This window comes from Tigriopus californicus, chromosome 1, assembly GCF_007210705.1.
Source record: "Tigriopus californicus strain San Diego chromosome 1, Tcal_SD_v2.1, whole genome shotgun sequence".
Classification (NCBI taxonomy): domain Eukaryota; kingdom Metazoa; phylum Arthropoda; class Copepoda; order Harpacticoida; family Harpacticidae; genus Tigriopus; species Tigriopus californicus.
The window spans coordinates 9,688,003-9,696,126 of NC_081440.1; positions in this window are offsets into that span (position 1 = coordinate 9,688,003).

Consider the following 8,124-nt stretch of genomic DNA (forward strand, 5'->3'; position numbering starts at 1 on the left):
TGGGCCGACCACGCCCAGCGGGCTTCCTGGCATGAACTACGAAGCTCTGTTTGCCAGGAAAACAACTCTCGTATTTCTCCTCGGTGACCCACGTCTCGGATAAGAAGGTGAAGGCGTGTCCTTGGATCTTGTTGAGACACCGTCCCGCTCCAGCCACTCGCAGCATGTTCGCATGTCCATGGCAGTTGAGAAAGCAGGCCGACACCGGTTGATTCCCTCCTCTCCGCTTGCTGATCCGCTGTTGCCGCCGATGCTGGTTCCTCGCGATACCGAGTTGTTCAATCCGACCTAGAAAAGAGAGATCACTATGGCCATTGAGAGGGGAAAAGGGAAGGGATGATTGGGAAGAGGAAGAGGGTTGGAGGGCTAAAAGCTCACGTCTTGAAAAAGACTTTGGCCGGGGGATATGGGTAGAGGAAGGATTGGAAGGAGAGGTGCACTGAACCGGGCATATCACAGATTCAAGGGGGGCCACTGTTCGAGGGCGTGGCCCCACTCACTGATATCACAATTGGTACTATGTCATCAACTTAAAACCATTAAAGACTGATATTCAAGTCGGAGGGTTAAAAGAGCACGTCCGCCATTCATTATTTAGCGTCCCCTATATTCAATTGCATTTATGCACACAACAGTTGTGATTGAGATGTTTTGTGTTAAGATAATGGAATATGCTCCGTTTGTTGTCTACAACTTCAATTTCTTTACAAAATAGATACCACAAGTATTTCGTCCTAATATGGACTCCGAAAGTAAACGTTCTGCGGTCATCGCCCTTCTCAACACGGGAAAATCGTACAAATCCATCATAAAGGACCTGAATGTCAATAGGAAATTTATCTGGGGAACAAAAAAAGTGTTTGCCGAGACGGGCAAGACCAGTGCTGCCAGATGAAATGGATCGATTATCACCCAACTTTTGCCAAAAGTTACCAGTTTTATCACCAAGTTTTGGGGCTTCAACGAAAAATAACCAAATATTAAAATGTAAACACCACATGAGCTTTGTTGTTATTTATAGGGCCGGCAAAATTTGCAGATATATATGGTCTTTATTGACAACAAATTTGCAACAAAAAAAATGACGAGATTTACACAAAAATTTGCAAATAAACTTTCCAAAACATAGGCACCAACACGTTCTGGAGGTTGTAAGGGCTGCTTTTGACTTCCCTATCAAGCAACACGTAGATGAAAAGGAAAATAATATCATGATATCTTCCAGCATTGGGAATTGAACCTGCTATCCCTTGCGAGCAGATTTTGCCTTGTCCATGATACCCCCTAGAATGATCCGTATTTTGCCCATCTTAATATCTTGTGAAAAAGATAAATATCAGTTCATTACCTAAGACACAATAATGCCAGAGCGTAGAAATGTATTGCAAAACAATTTTGTTGAGAAAAATAAGTTTTAAAGTTTCAAAAAAGTAATGGTAAGTCAATTTTTCCAAAACTAACCATTCACCTCATGACCATTTACCCCAAAAACCATAAGAGCACGTCAAGATGTGCCTGATTTTTAAAGGAGGAAGTTCATTACCCAAGCACAACAAAAATTTGAAATAGAGTATCTTAAAAAAATTGCAAAGATAAAAGCGCTATTTCAGATTGATGGAAAACATCAGCAGGTGTTTTGTAATATGTTTGCAATCTATTTCATACCTGTGTGTACTTTTTTCAACAGTATTTCCTATTTTAGCCAACTATAGCCAACCAAAATTGGATTTTTCGGAGTTTTCAAGATCACCAGATTTTGAGGTTCTTTTTGCCGTAAATCACCAATCCCCAGGCGCAAAAATGTGTCCCCAAATTGCTTGTAAAATCACCAGTTTAGTGATAAATCACCCCATCTGGTAGCACTGGGCAAGACATCGAGGAAACCAGGACAAGGAAGAAAGAGAACGGCAAGGACACCTCCGCTCATTAAGGCGGTAGCGGCCAAAATCAGACGAAATCCGGCCCGGCCCATGACAGAGATGGCGAAACACTACAAGGTGTCTCGTACAACAATAATAATTAAAGTAAAAAAGGCTCTCAAGATGAAGGCCCACAAGCACCAAGAAAAACAGCTTCTCTCTGCACCTGCCAAGGGAAAGAGAGCTTCAAGAGCTCGTGACCTTCTTGCTTGGTACGCCCGAAATCCTGATGTGGTAGTCATTTTTAGTGATGAGAATCTTTTTGTCACCACAAAGAAGTTTAACCGTCAGAATGACAGGATCCTCTCTCGGTCATCCGAGAGCATCCCTGAGACCATTCGGAATGTGTACCGGACACAAAAACCCGCGTCCCTCATGGTTTGGGCTGCTATAGCCTCCAATGGAAAAAAATCCCCCTCTTTTTTCCCGATGGTATCAAAGTAAATAAAGATACCTATCTCGACTTTCTTAAGTCCAAGGTTCTACCATGGATACGCAAGGAGTTTCCTGGAAAGAAGATTTGCTTCCAACAGGATGGAGCCCCCACCCACACCACCAAGATCGTTCAAAAGTGAAAGTGAACTCACCAGATTGTTCTCCCCTTGACTTTGCCATGTAAGGGAAGGGTGGAGACGAAGGCCAATTCCGTCCCCAGAGCCAACAAGCATGCTCTCATGGCAGCCTCTGAGGCTGGTTGGAAGGCTATTCCAGAGGAGACTGTGCGTGCCTACGTAGTGTGCGAGTGTGATCCGGCGGTTGAGGGCTGTGGTTTCCAAACGGGGCAGTCATTTTGAATAATTTTTTTCAGGCAATAATAAACAGGCTTTGATCTTTAAACTATACTAGCCTAAAAATACTGTCTGCCCATTGCATTTGGTGTACATCCGTATTTTGGAGCGGACTTTAAATAGTGTCATCCCTGTACATAAGAAACAACGTCAATGCCCAAACAATTACAGTTATGGTAGAGCTCTAAGTTATAGGTCTTAAGTTTGAGTAATTAGAATATCAAGAGGGGAAAACCACTCATTGTTCTGCATTCCTCAACTCTCTCTAATTTTTGCTCAAAATATATGTTGATTTCTCACATAAAGAAACCGTTCTTATGGATGTATATTTTTATCTAATCAAGCAGGGCCCAGAAGGTCCTGTTTTAGACAGATATTGCGGGATTAGATCTAAGTGATTCCGGTGGTGCTGTGGTCTCTTATTCTGTAAACTTGAATCAATGCAAGCAGTGGCGTACTCTTAGAGTCATACCATGAACAGACTTGATCCACATGATGGTGAGTGGCTGACTCTGTGTACGTATTTTGTAACTCCATGGGATGTGCAAATATCAGGTTGTCTTTGCCTTGCTATCATTGGTAGGTGAAATTCTGATACGGGACCTATGATACTTCTGTTCAAGGTGATATTTATTTTTTATAATGAAAATTGGTTTCATAGATATGATTTTAACTCAAATCATTTTAAAAGAAACCAAACGCCATATACTTGGTCTTAACTGAAATTCAACTAACCGAAATTGAAATCATCTGTATAAGCTCACTTTTTTAAAAATCAGGGAACAGTGGAGACCTACTCTGTTGATATGAGTGCATTCATGTTTAATTGTGAAATTAAAGAAGTATAAACTTTGATGCTTGAATACGTATTTTAACACAGTGGTAAAAATACCCTTTAAAGTTACCCAAACTTGTCATGGTATTTTTCTACCTCAGAAAGTCATAGGGAACAACGTTAATCTTATTGCTTGATGGTATTCTAGTCCTAATTAAATCTTCCATGGTTAAGAACATTTTTAAGAAAATTCAAAAATATTTTAACTGAAAATTGGGAGTACACTTGGTTAGCACTTAATTATAAATTATGATATCATCTATCACACCACTACTTAGTTCCATGGGATTTAATGATCCGAATTTCATCGTTGTTAGCCCCAAAATGCCATGGTTACATCTTAATTCAACTTGCCAAAGAATCAATAACGAATTTCATATTCACAAAAGTACCGATTTTTTTCTTGTTTTTTTTTAACAGCTTGCTGCAAGTGTTGGCACTTTCTTTCATGACTCTCCACTCCTGAGTGAATAGGAAGCATAATCCTACAAGCCAAATTGCCTCAAGAACTTCAGATCACAAAGGAAAAATGCAACATCAATGTCCGTTGCTTTCTATACATAGAACGCATTCAATTTAGGGTTTCAAAAAGTTGATCTGGTTGACTCCTTACACTTGATTACCTTTTCCCGCATTTTAGGCAAACCTTCCTGGCCTTCCTTCAGGCAAAACATTTCTTTTCAAATCCATAAATATGAAGAGGCAAAATTGCCAATCAAGCAATTGACCATTTCAACTAAGGATTCCATAACTATGGGGACGTTTAGGCAAGCTCTGGCAGGTTCGTTTGTTTGCTGGTTCCAGTGCCAATATTGAAAATTTGGGGCTTCAAACACGTTTTTGAGGAGCTGACCCTTCTCTCACGAGACTATGAGGAAAGGTCAACTTCGTAAAAGTTAGTCTGAAGTGCCAAAGTTGCATCAGTGGCAGGCAAGTTTGTTTGCTGGTACTGGAGCTTGCCTAAACGTCCGAATAGTGTGGAAAAGAATAATATTCAGTGAAATTACCACTTAAAACACTTCCTTTGAGAAACAATCTTCACAGTTTTGAAAGTTATACATGCACGCTTCATTAGAAACAACACGTAACAGATACGTCTTTTTTATATAGGGGAACAATGGGAGACAACTTTGCCCCCTAGATATATGAATCTTTCTTTCACTCATGAAAGTTCGTAATAAAATTCAAAACATTATTTGAAAATTTAATGGCTCTCTTTTTTTGATTGATCCTTTACTTTGCTACTTCGTGCATTATTACGCACTAATAACTATGCATTGTACATTTTCTTAAGCATCCTTCAAAATAACTTGTGTTTAAAATATTCTGTGTGTATCTTTATAATTCTCAAAAAGCATTTGATATTGTACACCATGTCATTCCTATGGCTAAGCTTGATAAGATAGGTATGGATTCACAACAATGTAACTAGATGAGTCAGAGTCCCCAAAGGAAGCATCTCATGGCCCCAGTTATTTTTAGTCTACATAGGAAGAAAGAACAATCGCTCTTCAGTACCTGGTTTTCAATACGTTTGCGGACAACACAACGTTTCAACCCTTGGGCTCTGACTTACAAGAGATTGAACAACAATGTGATGAAAGCGTGGACATTCTTTTGGATTATTCAAAGATCACTAAGCTAACTCCAAATCACAATAAAGCAAGATTATTTTTTAGCCGTCAAAATGCAATAAATGGATGCACCATGATATCAGATGATATTCAGCATGTTGAGGAAATAAAGCGCCTGTTAGATTCTTAGGTCCTGATATTGACAATTATGGAATTGGAAGGAGCATGCCATGCCCACTTGATGAGTCAGAGGGTAAGAAAAGCTCTAATCAATCTCAAAATGATGATACTGACCAACACTTATTACCTTATTTTTCATGAACTAATTTGGTCAGTCAGGAGATGTCAAAGTCTAAGCACCATAGCCATTCAATTTTTTTTGACATTTTAAATCCTTTAGAATTAAGCTTTCGTCATTGTCTCCTTGATATCAGCTTTTCTCAGCCTCATTTTTTCAACATTTGCAAAGACAGGTATTTAATTGCACAAATAGCCATTTCGTACCGAGACCAAGTGATAATGTCACCTATTCATTTTGTAGTGATATGTATTTCAAATCCATTCTGACAAAATAAATTTAGTAAAAAAGGGCTAACTCAAAAAAGACTTCTTGTTGACATTTGACATTTACCTGGCACTAAATTACTGTCTTCCTAAATTTGGATGTCAAATTTGAGAGCTTCATTTTGATAATTGTTTTGTTCCCTACATGTTGGTGGCTTGGTGGCCGTTCGCATGTCTTGTGGTAGGGCGTTCCATATTCTTGCCATTTTCTTATGGCTGTTCCCTCCATATCTGGGCACTTTGACATCATCTTGTAATTGAGAGCGAGTATGGCTCATTTCAAGTTCTTTTTGGCGAGTGTTGTGCGTATGTTTGGTGTTGATGTTGCCCTTCTGAAGCAAACATTCCCCGGGTTGATTGGCTGTTTGCACTGATGCTCTCGGGGAGAGCACTCGGGACCTGAGTCATATCTAACAGAATTCACCAAGTCCTGTCCTTCAATTTTTTCTCTTTGTTAAGGCCTCCTCTAAAAGGGTACGTACAAAAGCTATTGCTGTTGGGGATATCCCACCGAAATCATTCTAAATGTTTTCTTCCAAACATCATTTCATGGTCCTCAAATTGCAACTAAATGTTTGTCCAATAAATCATTCACAAACTGCCATTGATATTGTTATGATAATTAGGTTAGAGCTGGAGCGATTTATTTTCTTGATAAGCCTGCAAAGAGCAACCAATTAAGTAACAAATATCATTTTACGTCCATGAGAACAATTTCAATGCAATTGGCAGAGTATGAGTGCACTCATTGACGGATCAAGGGCTTGAGTCCAGTTTTTTAAAGTAAATGAGTGAATATTAGGTCGAGAAAAGATTCAACGCATATACTACGGTACGATCTTTTCTCGATCTGAGATTAACTACCTCACGTTAAATAGCTGGGCTCTGGACTTGAAATCTCACGCATGAAATATGATAAAGGGTCACGGATATAATACTGAAGAGACGACTAAGCAAGTTCAAATGCTAAAATACGGCCCTTTTCGTAAGAGCGTTGCCTTTGATCTCTCTATGACATTGTCTCTACATTTATTGGTCTTTCTGTGCCTTTCGTGAAACCCTTTCCCACAGACTCATATCAACATTCAGAGTCCGTCAAGGCCCACTTATGGCTTTCAGAGCGCAGTCCTCATTGCCCAGTTAAGCAGTCAGAAATCTAGGAATCGATGGATCTTTTTCTGGGAATGAATCAAAAGCAACAATACCTGGCTCATCCATGATTCTAAGAAATGGTTATGGCTTCTCGTGGATGCAGTCATTGTCAAGGACACTACTTCACTTTAGTACACTGGATATGTGGCCCATAGTATAGTGCAACAATGAAATAACTTTCATATCCCGTTATGCTCCACTCATTATACCCTTTGGACTGCATTGCAAAATGTCAACCACTAGGTAGAGATCAAAGCATAAAAAATGCTTCGTCTTATCTGCATCAAGGGCGTTCAAAATTGCGAATGCGCAAACACATAGATGAAGTTCATTAACTATTGAATATGTGTCAAATTTCATTTAGATATAACAAGTACTTTTGAGGTATCAATGAAATTATCACATCATAGCAGGGCCTTGTGCAGCCACTATTTTGGCATGCAATAATCAGTAACCCAGACTTTCTTGGTTTTCTCAGCTTTCAGTGAGAACTGTTAACCAGGTAATTTAAAAATTGTTTTCGAGGGCCTCCTAGTTGTATGACGTTTGCCATTGATAGCTTATTTTAGATTCGACCATGCCCAGAAGTCAAGCAAGCCGTTTTGGCCTCCCAACTGGCCGAAATCAACACCCCCTCGACATCGGGCCCTGGCCACCCCTTGACTAGGGGAGCAATACCAAAAGCCAGGACAGATTCAAAGTCTTCGAAAAAAAAATCGTGGATGTCTGGCACAAAGTTCTCAATAATGGCAGCTGAGAAGATTAAAAAAAGATTTGGGCCTCTGAGCTTCTCGACCTCAATCCTCTCGGCCTCTGGTTCCAGCCATCCTTGGACACGGCGATCAGGACCAGAGGTCAGGACATCTTAGAGGCCCTATAAAGCAAGATCCTGCATGTTTACCCCACAATTCTCAATGAATGCTGAAAATGTGCGTTTCATTTATTTGTTGTCATTACACAGTAAAAAAGGGGGCGCAAAGGGTCCTGACATGTTGCGACGATTTTATTGATATTTCAAAAACTGACAATGAAACATTGATGCACCTATTCTTAAATGATATATCAAATAACGTGTCAAGTCTCATTGCTCTAGTTGAAGTCGTTAATCAACTTGATGTATGTAATTAAGAAGTCAAGATTATGAAACGGCTCGTAAGAAGTTCTTGCATAATTGTGGCGCTCCATTTGGTTTTGGTTTTTGTTACGAGCCACTTGGAATTCTCCATGCTTGAAAGATGCGGTAAGTATCATAATCCATAAAGCTGAAAATTAATCCCAAACCAAAAACTTTG